The sequence below is a fragment of the Sturnus vulgaris genome, chromosome 14 (assembly GCF_052056855.1).
Source record: "Sturnus vulgaris isolate bStuVul1 chromosome 14, bStuVul1.hap1, whole genome shotgun sequence".
NCBI lineage: Eukaryota > Metazoa > Chordata > Aves > Passeriformes > Sturnidae > Sturnus > Sturnus vulgaris.
In genome coordinates, this window is record NC_142256.1 from 4,797,882 (window position 1) to 4,816,418 (window position 18,537).

Consider the following 18,537-nt stretch of genomic DNA (forward strand, 5'->3'; position numbering starts at 1 on the left):
GTCTGGTTTCTGATTTTGTTTCTGCTGACTCCTTTCAGATCACATCCTGGTAACATCTCCCTTTCCAAGGCAGATCCATTCTCACTCCTAACCCCCCCGCTGAATTCTCAGCAAATACAAACACTGGGAGCGTGTCAGGAGCTCCACAGTGCCATGGGCAGGAAGGAGGCTCCCGTGGCCCCAGCCTGGCCACGATTTCAGAGCAGCAGCAGGACCAGCATGGTCAGCAGCTCTCAGTCAGGGCTGCTGGAGCTACCTGGAGACAAACCCCAAGCCCCAAGCCCAGCTGAGCAGGCTCTCTGCTCGGGTGACAAACAGCTCTTTTCCTTTGGCTGCTTGAGGTCCCTGGCTGTGCCATCCAGGGACCCAGCTCAGGGCAGGATGGGCTCTAGGAAACAGGGTCAGTGTTTGCTACTCTGCCTCAAACCTTCCCCAGCCCTGGCTGAGTCTTTGGAGCTGCAAAAACAGATAGAAAATTAAACCACATATATATGTATATATAGAGTATCAGCCATAAAATATAATCAAATTGAAATGAGAGTCACTCAGAGGATGAGTGGGTGACTGGTGACTGGCATCAACCACAGGCAATCAGGGGAAGGAGGCTGCTGGTAACAGATGGTGGGCACTTAAATTTCCCTGTTTTCAGGCTGGATGTCTAAAAACTCAGACAGCAACAGCCCGGGATACAAATAATAATCCAGGGTACAGACCCATGATGTAAATCATGCAATCATGGAATCACAGACTGGTTTGGACTCTAGAGTTTATCCAGTTCCACCTCCCTGCACCAGGCAGGGACACTCCTCTCTCCCAGGCCGCTCCAAATCCCATCCAACCCGGCCTTGGAGACTTCCAGGCACGGGGCAGCCACAATTCAAACACCTCAGGCACAAACCCCGGGGTGCCAGAGCTCGCTGTCTGTGCCCCTGGCCCAGGGACGAGCCCCATCCCCTCCTGAGCTCCCACTCTGGATGTCAGCTGGGCTGCAAAGCCCCGGGATGGCCAATGCTGGCCCCCAGCCCACGGCCCTGCCCCTCTGGGCACAGCTTGGCACAGACCTCCCGTGGCTCCAGGACACTTTGAGGAGTTTGTTCTTCTGCTGTCCCCAGTCCTTTGTGACCCACTGCAGGGGCAGAGCACTGTGAACCAGAGCAGGGACAAATCCAGCTGAGAAATAACCCGAAGGAAAAGAAAGGCAAGAAAGAGGGGTTATTTTTCAGCTGTCTGATTTCTCAGTTTGGTTCATTCTGTGCTGGCCCAAGGACAGGGAGGAGATGGGGGCTGTGAGCAGGGCTTGTTCTGTTCTGACCCCGTTCTCTCCCTTCCTGTTCAGAGCCTGGAGCCGGGAGCTGCCCCTGGGCTGGAGCTGGGCCAGCCTCGAGCACAGCTCCTGAGCTGGGGGCCTGTGGCACCAGTGGCACCAGTGGCACCAGTGGCACCAGTGGCACCAGTATCTGCCTCCTGCCCTGGCTGCCTTCCCTGGCAGCAGCATGGGCTGAGTGTCAGCTCTCTCCACCCCCTGAGTTAAAGGTCTTACAGACCTTTGTGGGAGAGCACGATGCTCCTGGGGCCACGGATGCACTTTTCCCGTGCCAGCCCTTCCCAGACCCGGCAGGACCTTTCTCCTGCACTGAGCTCGTGGGGGCTGCTTGCTCCTTCCCCCCAGGCAGGTTTTTCTGGGAGCAGGGAGCAGTTCTGCCCCACGGGCAGCTCCTGTGCCCCAGAGGATGGGTTTCCAGGAGTCCTGCTGTGCCTGAGCGAGGGTCTGCGCTCCCCCAGCCGAGGGGGGCTCTGCCCGTGGGGGTCCGTGAGGAGACAGAGCTGGGAGGTGTCTGAGGGCACGGGATGGTGCCAGGATGATGCAGAGGGTCAGGCTGGCACGGCCACCCTGCCCTGTCTGTGCTTTCACACACTGACACGAGCCCTTCTGACAAGCCCACCCTCCTGGCTCGGGCTGTTCAGGCTCTCCCAAGCCCCAGCACCCTGCCGGGCACAGGGCAGGCACAGGCAGGAGCAGCTGGATCCTCTTGCCCAGGGTGGAGCTGCCCCCACAGCACCCACAGTTCTCTGGCTCCCCCCACGCTGCCCCCCTGCCCTGTTCCTGTTGATGCCCGAGCCCCCCGACAATGCCTCTTTCCCTGCAGCTCACTCACTGACAGAGCACTTGGACAGCGCCGAGTGGAGGACAGGGTCCCCTTGCAGAGGGTCCCCTCAGTGCCAGCCCCTCTGGCTCATGGGCAACCACCTGGGAAAGGTCTCAGGGATTGGGAGTTTGCTTCCCCAGTGGCACTGGGCTGCAAGTTTGGCTCTGGGGTCACGGATGGACCCTGGACGCTGTGGGAGCCCTGTTCTGTTCTCCTGCACCCCAAAGGGGGACAGGTTCCGTGCTGAGCTCTCTGGGTGCCTCACGGTGGCTCGGAGCTGCAGCCGGGCTCTGTGCAGCACCCGTGCTCATCCTCACAGCCACACCTGAGCCCCAGAGGTGCTGCTGGCGCCCCCTCACAAGGTGCTCCACGAGCAGGACAGCACAGCCCCAGTGCCACTGAGCCATTAGTCCATGTCCCACCCTGCTGAGCCCAGCCCGAGTCCCCGGAGTGGCCCAAGGGCTGTCCTGGGCAGGCCAGTCTGGTGTCCCATGGGGCCACTGCCCTTCCCCTGCTGCCTCTCGCTGATGGGAACGTGCAGCAAACCAGGGCACCAGAGGAGCTGGGCTAGAAAATCAGCTGCACTGATTTATTTATTAACCCAGATCTGCAAAAGCAGGGAGAGAAGCTGCAAAAGCCAGAGAAGCTGCAGAATCCTGCCCTTCCTCTTTGCTTCCCTGGGGGAAAGATCAAACTCAGAAGCAAAGCCCAGGCCCTCGGTTCAGGGCAGAGGTCTCCCCTGAGCATTGTCCCTCCATCCAATGTCCTGGCTGTCCCCTCCCTGTGCCTGCTGCTGTGCAGCTGTGTCCCCAGACACTGCCAGGGATTTGGGTTAAAATCACTGGCCAAAGCAGAAACACAAGTTCTAGTTGAGTGTGTGCTGGCACTGGGTCCTCACGAGGTCCCACATCCCTGGGGAAGGGGGTCCCACACCCCCAGCAGGGGTTTTGCAGCATCCCAGGCTCTCGGGCACTCAGGGCTCTGTAGCTGCACGGGATGGGTGCAGCTGCCAGCAGCGGTGCCCCTGCCCTTGCCCCATCCCTGGCTCCCCCAAAGCTGCTGCTGCCAGCCCTGAGCCAGCTCACCCTGTGCAAATCCCTTTTCCTCCTCCTGTCCACCCCTCAGCATTCTGCACATAAACCTCAGAGGAGGAGACAGAATCCCAGAACTCACAGAGCAACTCCTGTTATTGGAAGAACTGTAAGGATGTAATTCATTTCTCAAAGATTGTTGTTTTACAGAAATGATGTGTGTGTGACAGGACATCACGAGGAACAAGGGCTCCAGAGAACAAACCTGGGGGGGAACGGTGGGCTCAGAAATATGAAATGATTTTTCAGAACAGAAGATGACTGCTGCAATCTGTGTAGTGCGGGGAAACAAAATGTTTAAAAGAATCCAAGAAATGCATCCAGCACCAATTCCAATACACACACTGCCCCGGGTGTCACACACTGCCCCGGGTGTCACATCCCCCCAGGTGTCACACACTGCCCCGGGTGTCACACACTGTCCCGGGTGTCACATCCCCCAGGTGTCACATCCCCCAGGTGTCACATCCCCCAGGTGTCACTGTCCCAGGTGTCACACACTGCCCCAGGTGTCACACCCCCCCAGGTGTCACACACTGCCCCAGGTGTCACACCCCCCCAGGTGTCCCCTGCCTGCCCCAGGCTGTCCCCTGCGGTCCCCCAGCCCCTTCCCTTTGGTGTCCCCGTGTGCCAGGGCAGGGACAGGGGGGCTCCTGGCCACTGGTGCTGCTGGTCCCAGTTTTCCCTCCCATCCAGCCTCTCCTGTGCTCTGCCCACCCCCACCTCCCTGCCGGCTCCGTTCCCATCTGCATGTCATGCATATTCATGGGAGATGTAGATAATTAAATATTCATGTACACAGTCATTGAACTCGCAATTAATCTGGAACTCGCTGTTCCTCTTCCATCTCCCCACCCCACACGGAGCCCCAGGCGGCTCAGGCTGCCGGAGGATGCTGGGCTGGGCTTCCCAGCTGCTCAGGGCTAAAGCCCAGAGGACAGGAGCCAGCACCCCTTTCCTGCCCCACTTTCCCCAGGTCTGTGCTGCTGTGCAGGAAGGAGCACGAGAAGAGCCACGAGCGACCCTTCCCGCTCCAGGGAACCCTTGGTGGGAGCACAGAACCAGGGCAGCAAAACTCCAGTGCTGCAGGTGCAGAGCTCCGAGCGGGGCTGCTCTGAGGACAAAGCTGTGCCCAGCTGTCCCCAGTCCCCTTGGGGTTAAAGTGGCTGCAGGGTCGGGGGGAGGGCTCTCACCTGCTGGGAGGACACTGCCAGGGTTTTACAGATCTGTAGTTGTTCCACAAGCCCCAGCCCAGTCTCTCCGTGTCCCAGCACCAGCTCCTGCCCCAGGGGGCTGGGGGGATGGAGCCCCCGGAGCTCTGCCCACAGCCCCCTCCCCACTCCTGGGCTCCCAGCTCGCTGCCAGCTCCGAGCTGCTCCTGCAGCATCTCCCCACATGTCCCCCTGCCCCTGCAGACTCTATCACCACGTGCTGATGGTGTGTCAGGAGCTTCTGCTTCAAACCACAGCCAGCATGACAGCCCAGCCTGGAACAGAGCTCCAAACAGCCAGAGACTGACAGAATCAGAACAGAGATGGGATGGGGTGCCGAGGAAGGGGGGAAAGTGAGCCCAGGGCTGTGGAGGTCCCCAAAACCCTTGGTGGACTGTTCTGCCAGCACCCTGAGAGCAGAGAGCCCAGCCCAGCTGGTTCTGCAGCCACATCCCCCCTGCACCCCACACAGCATCTCTGACCCCACACAGCATCTCTGACCCCACACAGCACCATCCCAGCCCTGCACAGCACCATCCTTGTACTTATCCCAGGACCCAGAGGGCCCCACGGCCCTCACTGCCCTCACCAGGACACCACGGTGTCATCATCCCCACGTCTCAAACCTCCCTTCTCACCCCAGACCTATGTCACAGCCACACAAGTGACTCCCTGGTCACTGTGACTCTTTCAACAATCTTTTGAGCTGTTTTATTTGTAGTAGCCAACAAAAAATGTGAGTCATGTTGCCTGACTGCTCTGGCCAGGACACTGTGCTGGGTCTCCCAGACAGCAAGAAGTTGTTAAAATCATCAGAAGTGTTTGTTAAAACTTTGTCTAGTAAATCCCTCTGTGTGTTTTGGGGGCAAGAACTGAGCCCTTCAGGGCCAGCACAGGTGACCTAGAGCATCCCATGGATAAATGGTAGATGCCCTGAAAACACAGGCAAAACAATTCTGAGTGTCTACTCACCTAAAAAACCTTGCCAGCAGCATCCACACCCTTCCCCAGGCCTTCTGTACTGCCAGGGATATTCTCATGTACTACTCTTCACTATACAAATGGGTTTTGAAAATCGTCTCCTTGAGAATCCCTTGTTTAAAGCAGGAGAAAACATCTGGCAGGGATACAAATTGTCTGTGACTGAAGATTGGGGTAGTTCAGCTGAAAGAGCAAGGTTTTGAAAGGGCTTTTTGGGGAGCCCAGGCACAGCCCAGAGCCCCCAGCTCCCTGCACTGGTGGTGACAGCTCTGCTGCCCTGGGGCACTGCCAGCTCTCTCCAGTTCCCCCAGGCACTGCCCACTCCTGTCCTGGCTCTCACCCTCGGCAGTGCCCATCTGCCTGGCAGAATGATGAGAGCTGGTGGTTTTTCAAGGTAATAAAGTTGTTTTCTTCCTTTCGAATCACCCAGGGAGCAGTTTTATATCAGCACATATGCAGGAGACCTTCGTGGTTCTGTGGGAAGAGCAACTCCAAACACATCAGAGCTGCGGGCAGCACAGGGCAGTGCTCTCCTGCTGCACTCCATGCTTTAGCTCTAATTATCCCATCAGTGCTGGCTGCTGCTGGATAAAGACACTCACAGCACACCCAGAATGTCTGCAGTGACAGAACTGGTTTGCAGAGCCCGGGGGCAGCCAGGCTCTGCAGCCAGACACGCTCGTCCCTCTGCCCAGGGGCACATCCCTGTCCCTGTCCCTGTCCCTGTCCCTGTCCCTGTCCCTGTCCCTGTCCCTGTCCCTGTCCCTGTCCCCTCTCCTGTCCCTGTCCCCATCCCTGGCCATGGTGTCACAGCACGGATCACTCCTGTGTGGGGATGGGGATGGGGATGGGGATGGGGATGGGGATGGGATGGGGATGGGGATGGGATGGGATGGGATCAATGGGATGGGATGGGGATGGGGATGGGGATGGGGATGGGGATGGGGATGGGGATGGGGATGGGGATGGGATGGGGATGGGATGGGGATGGGGATGGGGATGGGGATGGGGATGGGATGGGGATGGGATGGGGATGGGGATGGGGTGTGGGTGCAATCCCTGCCCTGACTCCTGTGCCAGCTGCTGAACAGACCCAGTGTGAGCCTCAGGGTGCCCAGCCAGACCCAGGGCAGTGACAAGAGGGGGCTGCTCCCCACTTCCCTTCTGGGATGGCAATGGAGATGCACCCCAGGTCCCAAAGAGGGCTGGAGTGGTAGCTCCAGGCTTTCCCTGCAATCTGACAGGACTGGAGTGGCTGGGGGAAGTCTGATCAGGCAATTCACAGCATTTTGGCAAGGACAAGCCCCATCCTTCCTTCCCAGTGCTTGTGTCCTGAGGCCAGCAGAGCACAACTGGGGCAGTGCTGGCATTTGGGGCTGTGAGGAAGAGATCCCAATGTGTTTGCTGCAGGAGAAACAGGCAGTGGGGACACAGCACGTCCCCCAGTCCTCTCTGCAGGTCTTCCACGGAGCCCCAAGCCTTCTACAGGGCTGAGAGAGGTTTGGTCACTCCAGAGCCTTCGAGCAGGATGGGCCCAGGCACAGCAGTGCAGGCATGGACCACCAGCAGTGACATCCCTGCTGGGTACCCTCTGAAAACCCAGGGCCTTGGGGCCACATCTGCAGTGGACAAGCCAATGTGGGATGTGTTCCACAGCCATGGCACAGCCCCAGCTGTAAGCAGCTTCTCCTGGAGCCCCAGAGCCACAGCCAGCACAACGGTCCTTCCTGCTGGTATTGCTGACTCCTTTCTGCATGGCTGCAAGCATGCTGCTGTGGGCTGCCACAAAGACATGAATGCAAATAAATCCACTCAGAGACAGGAGGCTGAGGAGCAGGAGCTCCAGGGCTGGGATTTCTTCCTCCTCATTGTGGCAATGTGAACATCTGGCTGCAGCTGCAGCAGCCACTGCCCTGAGCTGCTCCCTGTTCTGTCTCAGCTGGTGCAGATGCTGCTAACACAGGTCAGAGCATCCTCCCGGTGAGCACCCTGCACTCTGTGCCACTGTTTGCTGGTGCCTTGCTCCTGTGCTCAGGCAGGCTCTGTCAATGTTGACTCACAGATTGGTGGATGTGAGGTGACTCCCTGGGAACCTTCTGTAAATACCAGTGAGGCTCCACGAGCAAAGGGCACAGGAATCAGGGATGAGGCTGCTCCTGGGAGCTGGCAGGACCAGGCACAGCCTTCGGGCTGAGGGCTGGCAGGAGCTGCTGTCCCACCCTGGGCAGTGCTGCAGCCACAGGGACATTCCCATTGTGACATTCACATCCTGATGTGCTCCTCCAGGAGCTGGAAAGAGATCTGCAAGCAGCGTTTGCAGGGATTTACTGTCACGCACAAGTGCCAAGGCTCTGTGCAGGGAGGGTGGGTGCACACCCCCATGGGGACAGCACAAGTCCCTGCTTGGGCAGGAGGAGAGAGGGCTCAGGGCCACAGTGAGCAAAGACCTGGTCAGGATGGGGACCTGGGGCACCTGCATTCCTCTCCTGTGCTGTCCAGAGAACCTCCTTCCCACCTGGGATCGGGCCATGCCCAGAGCCTGGTGACTCAGAGGGGATATGAGCATCAAGCCACCCTTGCCCAAAGCGCTCTCAGCAGGAACCAGTGGGGTATCACATCAACTGATGCTTTGGCTACAAGCCCTGAAGCACAAATAGGTCCCTTTGTGGCCCTGTCCATCCTCAGCTGGCGTGGGGGCAGCACCCCAGGGACAGTGCAGTGCCCAGAGTGCCCTGATCTCCACCAGACCAGGCTGGCCTCGGCAAGATGCTCTCAGAGTAAAGCCAGACTCAGTTTGTGGAATGGTAATGCTGCTCTGGTGGGTGTTTAGACACTTCAAGGTTTACTGTGGCTTAGAAATGAATATTTATTATTAATTCTATTCCTTCTCTGATGCCAGGGTAAATTGCAGGATAAATCACTGCTACTTGGTGATAAAGGGTCCAGGAGCCAATCTTTAGCTTTGCCTGAGATTTATGCCCATTTAAAAACTAAGATCCTGACAAAAGAGACAGATTTCCTGGCATGGAGTAGCTCTGTTTAATTAGTGAGATGATTCATGTTTTCAATCACAGTTTATAGCAGGCCCTTTACAGTCAGCCATAAAGCAGGAGACTGCAGGTCTGCCAGGCCCCAAAAACAACCCATCTGTGCTCCCTGTGGTGCAGGCACTGCTGCACCCAGCTCTGCAGGGATGGGGTCACCGTGCCAGGGGCAGACCTTCACCAGAGCCACCCATAGCCCCTTCCATGGCAGACACAGCCACCTTCTGCCCACGCCTCAGACCCCATGGCAGCTCCAGCAGGGAATCCTCTCCCTGCTCGTTCCATCCTGGGCTGCTCCTGGCAGGAACTTTGCTCTCCAGTCCCGTGCTCTGGCTCCAGCCTCCCCATGGCCAGCAGCAAGGGGCTCTGCCGAGTGCCACTGCTGTCCCTTGGTGGCCATGTGGCTCACAGGTGTAGGGAGCAGCTGGAGGCTGCCCCTCTGTGTTTTTCCCAATGAGATCATGCCCAGGGACACCCTGGGACAGGAGGGCTGAGCAGAGAGCCCTGAGCATCCCCAGGCTGAGCAGATGCTGCTGGAGGAGCTCCCATGGCCACGGGAGTCACTGCAATGGTGCTGGGGTCCTGGGGAGGCTGGCCATGAGAAAGAAATCTTTGGCCCTAAATCCGCTCTGAAGTGGGGGAAAAGGTTCTTGCAAGACAAACACAGGGTGAGGCAATGCCATGCTGAGCCAGCCCCGGGAAGCAGGGACAGGGCATCCCTGTCCCTGGATGTGCTGCTCGGATGTGGGGGCAGCCCTGCGGGACCAGCTGGGACAGAGGCACAGCTCAGCCCAAATCCTCCTGCTCAGCTGGGCCGGGGTGAGAGCCAGCGTGGCACAGAGGTTCAGTGAGGTAGCAGCCCTGCACTGGGCCACCAGCCCCACGCAGGGCCACCAGCCCAGTCTAGACAGTCCCAGAGCCAGAGGCTCCTTTCCCTCTGCACCTCCAGCAGCACAGCCCAGGCATTAACTCAGAAATGAAACAGACGTGGCCAAGACCCATAAAATTAATTAGCTCTCACTTCAAATTAAGCATCTCAAATGTGTGTTTCATGGACATTTAATTAAAAGCTGAAAGTTCCACTGGAATGGCTGGAGCAGAGCCACAGGACGGGGTGGGGACACAGAGCTGGGGGCTGGTGCCACGTCCTGGCTCTGCTGAGGTGCCCAGCTGGAGCACGAGCTGGTGTCTCCCTCCTGGCTGCACCAGATCCTCCCTCCTAAGCCTGTCCCTGCGGGGCACGTGCCCCAGAGCTGGGCACAGCTGGGCACAGCTGGGCACACAGCTCTGCAGGAGGGACACTGGTTTCCAGCTTCCCAAGGTGCCCACCTTGGGGGCACTGCCTTGGCCAGGCACACAGCATTCCACGTGGGAAGGGCTGAGCTTGGGGTTCAGCACAGCTGCTGACCCCAGAACCACCCCCCAGGCCCCCAGCCTCTAAGGGGCTCCCCTCTGTCCCTGGGGCTTGGCCCCTCGGATGAAACCCCACGCTGTGGTGAGCTGGGGCTGGGGACAGAGGCTCCCTGGGAGTCATCCCGGGGAATCCATCAGGGCACAGCCAGCCCAAGGCTTGCTGTGTTACAGAGCTGGATGCTTAAGATCCCACTTTGAACATTTCTCCCAGGAGACCACTGATGCTGGAGCTGTGCTGTTTCTTGGCATTCTGTTTTTTGAAGAGGAGCTCGAATTAGAATAATGAGGCTTTGACAGGAAAGGATCCTGCCTTGCCTTCTCCCTTTGTGCTGAGACTATTCCTGTCCCCGAGGAGACCCGGCCTGGCTGCTGGAGAGTGAGAGGAGGTGCTCAGGAGCAGCCGTGCAATCCCTTGGGGTGCAGGTGCTCCCCTCCTGGTGGAGGGAGCCCAGCAGCTCTTACTCACAAAGGCCACACACATAAGGCAGGCCCAAAGGGCATCCTTACACCTCCACGTCTCACCATTATGTAATGACTAATTTACCTTAATTACATTCAACTTATAACAAAGTTTTACCTCATTCCCAAACTACTTATGCTGTTTATTCTTTTGCTCTGCCCCAGCTTTCTCCTGAGCAATTCCCAGCTGGTTGAATAGAGGCCCAGCACAGCACAGCCTGGTGCTACCTGCTTTGCTTCTCCCTGGAATTTGTAATGCCCATGGTACTAACCATGTGCCAGTGTCACCTCACCAGCACCTTGGGGCACTTGTGAATGCCACCCAGGCTGGACTCTGCCAGCTCTCCCACCCACTGCAGCCACTCACATACCAGGTTCCCACCCAGCTGTTAAGGTGACATTCTCCCCAGTCCCCTCGCACTCACATTGCCTTCATGAGCCCATGAATTCCTGTCTGAGGCTTAGGGACATCGCCTGAGAAAGAACTACAGCACCTCCCTGAGTGCAAGCAGGACCAGAAATCCAGGTGGAAGAAGCCCTTTGTAAAGGTCCAGTGGCTCACAGAGCTCCTCCCTCACTGGTTTCCTCCCCATCATCTCCCTGGGACTAGCTTCCTGATTTCAAAAACATGGGAACAAGTGATCCCACCGCCAGCAGGACCAACCATGCCATGCTGGCTTGGATCTTTCTGGTCCTTGCTGTCCTCAGCTCCAGTTGAAAGCCCTGAGTGCTTTCCCAACCCTTCCAGAACTTTGGAAGGAACCTCACCACCCCAGAATCGTGTCAGGGACATTTCAATGGATGCAAAGAGCCTTCATCCCCTCATCCAGAGAGTCCTCGGCAGCTGAATCAGCAGCATCCTTTTCGCTGGAAGCGTTTCCAGAGTTGCTCCACGTTCCTCTGGGTTCCTGCAGCCAACAGCCTGAGCCCTGACTTTCTCTTGGCGAGTCCAGAAGTGCCAGAGCCTGGATCAGGCTGGGGTGTCGTGCTCACGCCTGCACAAAGGCACGCTCCTGTGCAAGGGCCATCTGTGGAATCAGAAGCTGTTTGACACTGAATTTGCTGGAAGACTTTGATTTCTTGGGGCGGTGCTCCCCCCGGTGTTTGCACAGGCGGCCAGCACAGGAGTGGCAGCCGGCGTGCTTTCATTACATCTACGATAATTAGGATCAAAGGCTCAAGAGGCTTTGTGGTTAAATAGCACCGGGGCAGTGCTAATGGCTGGACTCAGAGACCCCAGATGTCTTTGCCAACAAAAATTATGATTCAATCATTCCATCCCTTACACTGGGGTACCTTGTACCCCTCACCTTTGGGCAGGTGGATGCTGTGCCCCTGCCCTGGGGAGGTGTCCAGCACTGCCGGGCTGTGCAGCAGGATCTGTCTGTCCCATGTCCGTCTGTCCCTGGGGGCTGAGGGCTGCCCCTGCCTCTGCCCTGCCTCAGCTCCCGGGCCGTGCCAGTTCATCGCTGTCCATCCTTCACCTTCACACCTCACCAGGCTCCATGAAGTGTCCGTGGCACCGGCACTCTCCCCTGCCCGGCCCCGGGGTCCATCCCCCTGTCCAGTGCCCGCAGCCAGCCCTGCTCCCTGTGCCCTGCTGCCATCCAGCGGCTGCTGCCGAGGGCACGGGAACGGCTCCGGGTGCGCCAGAGCGGGGAACCTGTCCGTGAGTCGGTGTGAGTGTGTCTGTGAGTGTGAGTGAGTGTGTGTGTGTGTGTGAGTGAGTGTGTGTGTGAGTGTGAGTGTCTCTGTGTGTGTGTGAGTGTGTCTGTGAGTGTGAGTGAGTGTGTGTATGAGTGTGAGTGTGTCTGTGAGTGAGTGTGTGTGTGTGTGAGTGTGAGTGCCTCTGTGTGTGTCTGAGTGTGGGTGTCCTCTTCCCTCCCGATCAGACTGCGCTCAACTGCTAATGCCTGCCGATCGATTGCTCGGCGATGGATTGCTCGCGCCTGCCGATCGATTATATCGGCGATCGACTGATCGCGCCTGCCGATCGATTATATCGGCGATCGATTGATCGCGTCTGCCGATCGATTATATCGGCGATCGATTGAACGAGTCTGCCGATCGATTAGATCGGCGATCGACTCATCGCGCCTGCCGATCGATTGTATCGGCGATCGATTGATTGCGCCTGCCGATCGATTATATCGGCGATCGATTGATCGCGCCTGCCGATCGATTATATCGGCGATCGACTGATCGAGTCTGCCGATCGATTATATCGGCGATCGATTGATCGAGTCTGCCGATCGATTAGATCGGCGATCGACTGATCGCGCCTGCCGATCGATTATATCGGCGATCGACTGATCGAGTCTGCCGATCGATTATATTGGCGATCGACTGATCGCGCCTGCCGATCGATTATATCGGCGATCGATTGATCGCGTCTGCCGATCGATTATATCGGCGATCGATTGAACGAGTCTGCCGATCGATTATATCGGCGATCGACTGATCGCGCCTGCCAATCGATTATATCGGCGATCGATTGAACGAGTCTGCCGATCGATTGTATCGGCGATCGACTGATTGCGCCTGCCGATCGATTATATCGGCGATCGATTGATCGCGCCTGCCGATCGATTATATCGGCGATCGACTGATTGCGCCTGCCGATCGATTATATCGGCGATCGATTGATCGAGTCTGCCGATCGATTATATCGGCGATCGATTGATCGAGTCTGCCGATCGATTAGATCGGCGATCGACTGATTGCGCCTGCCGATCGATTATATCGGCGATCGACTGATCGAGTCTGCCGATCGATTAGATCGGCGATCGACTGATCGCGCCTGCCGATCGATTAGATCGGCGATCAATTGATCGCGTCTGCCGATCGATTAGATCGGCGATCGACTCATCGCGCCTGCCGATCGATTGTATCGGCGATCGACTGATTGCGCCTGCCGATCGATTATATCGGCGATCGATTGATCGAGTCTGTCGATCGATTAGATCGGCGATCGACTGATCGCCCCTGCCGATCGATTAGATCGGCGATCGAATGATCGCGCCTGCCGATCGAGTGCTCCTACGCTCATTACACACTCATTACACACTCGTTACACACTCATTTGCACACTCATTTACACACTCGTTACACACTCATTACACACTCGTTACACACTCGTTACACACTCATTACACACTCATTTACACACTCGTTACACACTCATTACACACTCGTTACACGCTCCTGGCACGATCCATCGCTCGGTGCTCCATTGCTCGTGCCTGCCGGTCGATTGCTCAGCGCTGGATTGCTTCTGCCTCGATCCCTCACTCGGCGTGCCTGGGTGAGTGTGAGTGTGAGTGTGAGTGTGAGTGTGAGTGTGAGTGTGAGTGTGTGAGTGTGAGTGTGAGTGTGAGTGTGAGTGTCAGTGTGAGTGTGTGAGTGTGAGTGTGAGTGTGAGTGTGAGTGTGAGTGTGAGTGTGTGTGTGTGTGTCAGTGTCAGTGTCATTGTCATTGTCAGTGTCAGTGTCAGTGTGTGTGTGAGTGTCAGTGTCATTGTCAGTGTCAGTGTCAGTGTCAATGTCATTGTCACTGTCAGTGTCAGTGTCAGTGTCAGTGTGTGGGTGTCACCGGAGCACAGCTGGCTCCACAGCTGTTTTCACAGCTGGTCCCACAGCTGGATGCAGGTTTGGGATGCCGTCTCCAGCAGAGCTTGGTGTGTGTGTCGCGTTTGGCCCCTGCTGCCTGCCCATCCTGCAGGGCGTGTCCGAGCCAGGAGGATGGGCCAGTTCCTGGTCCCAGGATGACTGTGGGCATCTCCGAGCTGGCAGACTGCCCCGGCAGCTGGGGACAGGCAGCCCCAGCCATCCCCTCCCAGGGACATCGGTCATTCATCAGTGCAGCTCCTGCTCTCTGTAACCTCAAGGACTGTCCAGCCTTGCTGCTGCTGGGGGGCCCCTCTGTGCCATGGCACTGCCTCATGCCAGCCAGCCCCGCCTGTGAGGATCTGCGGGTGACAGGTCTGCTTTTCCCTGGCCAGGCTGTGAGCCAGCTGACTCCCCACAGAGTCCCCTCGGCCAGACTCATCCAGGCAGGCAGCTGGAGCCACAGGTCTGTGTTTGATCCCTGCGTCCAGAACAGGCTCACCTCCTCTCCACAGCCTGGCCAGCCTCCATCTTCATCCTTCACCATGGGAAACTTGGCAAGAGCAAGACTTTGTCCACTCACTTGGGCAACAACTGGATAAGTGTCGAGCACGATTAAATTGTTCGATTGCTTCATGTTCCACTGGACATAAAGCAACTTTATTCATATTAATAAAGCCCACATTTCTGCGGTCACTCGAGTGAGTATTCCAGGCAGGATTTACTGTGCAGCAGCTCCTGGTACTGCCACAGCTGGGCAGCCCATCACCAGTGTTAATTAAAGACAGAATTGGAAATTGAAACCGTGGCTTTTCTGCTTCTGCTTTGTGGTAAGTCATAATCTCTCCTGTAAATTAACACTTATAATGTCACCCATAAATTAACAAGTGTAGGGAAGAAACGATCCCGAAACTGCAGGGGCTTCCCAGGGGAATCAATTGCTTTGCAGGGATGATTATTTTTAAATACCCCAAATTAGGGCTTTTGGCAGCCCAGCTGCTGTGTCACACCTCCTCCAGCAGCAACTTTTGACACTGCAGCTCTTCCACCTTCACAGGAGAAACTGAGGGATGGGGGCACTCATCGATGCCAGGAGAGGTGTGGGGGGGATTTTTTGGGCTGAGCCTTGAGCAAACAGCAGTCCCTGGATCTGCCAGGGTGGGCACAGGCGAGGGTGAATCAGGCACTGCTCCTTGAGACACTGCCACAGATCCCCAGGGCTGCCAACCTGCAGTGTGCCCACCATGGGAGTTTGGGGACAGGTACAGGAGGTTGGGCACAAGAAATGGGCTGAGGGAAGGGTCTGAGCTGGATGGAATCCCCAAAATGCCTCTAGACAAGGCTCAGAGTCTGAGGCCCTGCTTGTACCCAGCCAGGAGGAGCCAGGAGGGTGCAGTGTGCTCTTGGGTCACTCCAAACAAACTTCCCTGCAGCCTCCTGTGCCCTCTGACGTGACTGTTCAGTTCCCAGAGATGAGCCTGTGGGGGATAAATCTGTTCCATCTCCAGAAGCACGCCAGGCAACCCTGCCAGAGGAGTGGGACATCGGCACCAGGTCTGGGGTGGCACCAGCAATGGGCTATTCCTAACACCAGCAGGGAGAGGGGGGACACCTCCCTGGACACCTGGGGACATGCTGAGAATCCCAGGCTAGGAATGAAGGCAGGAAAGTGGGTAAGTGCACAGCTCCAGGCACAGGAGATGGAGGAATTAATTACCTGGGGTGACACGGTAGGTGGCTCATCACCCACAGCCACTGTCAGAGCAGTGGGCACCCAGGAAGGGCTTTCTCTGTGGTATGACATGTCTAATTGCAGTCATGGACTTCATTCCCCTGGCACAGCAATTCTTCCCCACCAGAGGGAAGCATAGGCTGTTTTACAAAAAAAAAATATTTAGAAGTCTGAAAATGCCCAAACGACCAGTGCGACTCTGTCCCTACTGAACCTCTACCCCAAACTTCACCTTTGCAGGGAGTGCCCCCATTCTCAGAACATGGGCAGAGATTGCTCAACTCCAAACCCCGATTTCCAAGCGGGCGAAGTGGCACGGAGCTGAGCTCTGCTCCTGCGCCATGCTCTGCACGTCCTCATGCTGGGCAGCAAGACCTCCATGTGCCACCACAGCATCCTGGCTCCTGTTCAGGGGGGGACAGGACCCCTCCTCACAGCCACACGTGCCCCCCAAGGCTGCCCACCCGTCCCCCCAGGCTGGTGGCTGATGTCAGGCAGCAGATGGAGGCTGTGCCCGCAGGCTGGCACGGGGCTGGCACGGGGCTGGCACGGGGCTGGCACGGCGGTGCCGCAGGTACCGGGGCTGCTGACGGCCCTGGTTATTCTTAGCACTCGGGGAGGCACAGGGGGGGTCGGCTGGCAGGGACCTGGCTCTGGTGGCTCCCCTGGAGCAGGTGGCCCAGTGGCATGAACCAGCTCTCACCACTGCCCCAGAGGGAAGGAGCAGGACAGGCAGAGTGCACCAGAGCCATGCCAGGCTCTGAGCCAGCAGTGGGGTCTGTGGGGACAGGTCTGATGGGGATGGTGACCTGAGAACTGGACAGGGTGCATCTGCTCTTCCAGACTCCACAGGGAGGGTTTCCCAAAGTGAGCACTGAGGAGAGGGGCTGTGCCCGAGGCACCTGGACAAGCCCTGGACAGACAGATGTCACATGGCTGGGGACATGGCTGGCACAGAGCTGGCTGGCACAGCCCTGCACATTCCCCCTGCTCTCTCCTTCCCAGTCCACTACCCCCTCTTGTCTGGGGGGGCTGCAGGGGAAGTCAGGGCAGGACTGGAGTCCCTGTCCTGAGCTGGGAGCAGAGCACCCCACATTTCAGCCAGGAGCAGGGAATCCCTTTCAGAGCAGAGGGAGTAACGTGGAGGCCCTTTGAGAGCAATAGGCTTCGGGGCAAAGCTGTCCCTGCCCTCCTGGGCTGCCCCAGAGCTGGCCCAGTCCCCACTCCCTCCATCCCTGTGCCAATGTGCCTTAGGGCTACAATGACATGTCTGGGCACGTGGGTGCCCCTGAGGGAAGCAGGAGTGCAGAAATGAGCACTGTCCCAGTGCCGTGAACAGCAGGACCCAAAAAGGCCAGAGCTAAACATAGAAAACCTACTTTCCACCAGCTGATCACCTTGAACCAGGATGTGGCTCCCGGATCTGGGGCTTTGGGGAGCCCATCATGGCTGGCACGGAGAAGGTGGCAGCCCACGGTGCAGATGAGGAGAGAGGAGCTGATGTCCGGGGAGCGGCCCCAAGCCCTGTGTGGCAGCTCTGGTGCACCTAGAGGGGTGAGGAGGCACAGCCAAAGGGCACAGGGAGCCTGGAGGAGTCAATGACCCTCACCCGGAGCCACCTCCAGCGCTAGGCAGGACGACCCGGGACGGGGGCAGAGCCACTGGAGAGGCTGGGCCCGAGGAAGGGGTGCCAGCCATGAGCGCGTCCTTCTCCCTGTGCCCATGGGATGGCAGCAGCCACCACGGGCCCGCGGGCATTCGCCCATGGACCGCGGCGTGGGGCTCAGCTCTGCCCAGGGCGCAGCCAGAGCGCAGCTCACGGGGCCGCTCTGAAACCGGAGTGATGGGAGAAGAGAAATCCCAGCGCCCTCCTCTTTCCGAGGGTCCTGGCAACAGGGGGGTCACCAGGGACTCCCTTCACTAGCCCCTGCCACACGGCACATGGGTAAGGCTCCGTTCCCTCCCCTCTCATTGGCCACAAGGAGGGCTGAGGAAGGACCTCACCAACAGCCCTCAGCATCCAGCAGTGCACGGAAGGAGGGGACGCTCCTGGGGCGCCTTGTGGGTCGCCCGTCCTTCAGGAATTCGCCTGTTTTCAGCATCATCCCAAGCCTGACAGTTGCCCCCGCCCACACTTGGAGCCCGGGCTGGTGCCACGTCCACCGGGAGCCGGATCCTGCCGGTCCCCAGGTCCGGTGGGGCCTGGCATGGGAAGCCCTGCCCGAGGTCACCCTGGCCACTGCCCCAGCTGTGGATCTGTGAGGATCTCATGACTCCCCTGGTTACTAATGGCCTGGATGGAAACTGCTTCATCCTCACGGGATGCATCTTCCCTCTTCACGCTGAACAGGGAACAGCAATGTTTGTTGGACACTCCTGCCGCTCCTTCAGTGGCAGCAGCCACTGCGCCCCGGCGGGCAGTGCGCTGCCACCTCCGCTGTTCCAGTGCCCTGGTGCCTTTGCAGATTTTGACCCGGTTTATCTCTTATCAATCCCACGCCCTTCAGACATGCTGCAATCGTCTGATCGCTGCTTCCTGCAGCTCCTTCCACCGCTCCTTTTGCCACCCCGCCGTACAGACCCGCCTGCCCACGGGGGCTTCCCCAGCCTGCCTGCTCCTGCCCTCGCCAGCTCTGCTTCCTCGGACCCTCGCCCAGCCCTTCTCCACCAGCTCCGGCTTGTTCATCTCTCTGAAGGGCTGGTCCCCTGGGCTCAGTGACCGGCAGCGATGGTAGCCCAGCCTCGCGGCCCCCTCCCACCCCATCTCCGCGTGTGCTTCGAAGTCGGGACCTTGTCACCTTCCCCCATCTCATTCCGAGGGTCCCGGGCCAGTCGTCACCACCTCTCTGAGGTG

At 58.1% G+C, this 18,537-nt stretch overlaps 1 long non-coding RNA gene across 1 annotated transcript; it reads left to right on the forward strand.

Moving 5' to 3' along the window:
• Positions 1-13,362: 13,362 nt before the first annotated feature.
• On the forward strand, positions 13,363-14,754 carry LOC148222101 (uncharacterized). Its single transcript, XR_015806867.1, has 2 exons — positions 13,363-13,650; positions 14,347-14,754. It is a non-coding gene; the product is annotated as an uncharacterized LOC148222101 (long non-coding RNA).
• The last annotated feature ends 3,783 nt before the right edge of the window (positions 14,755-18,537 follow it).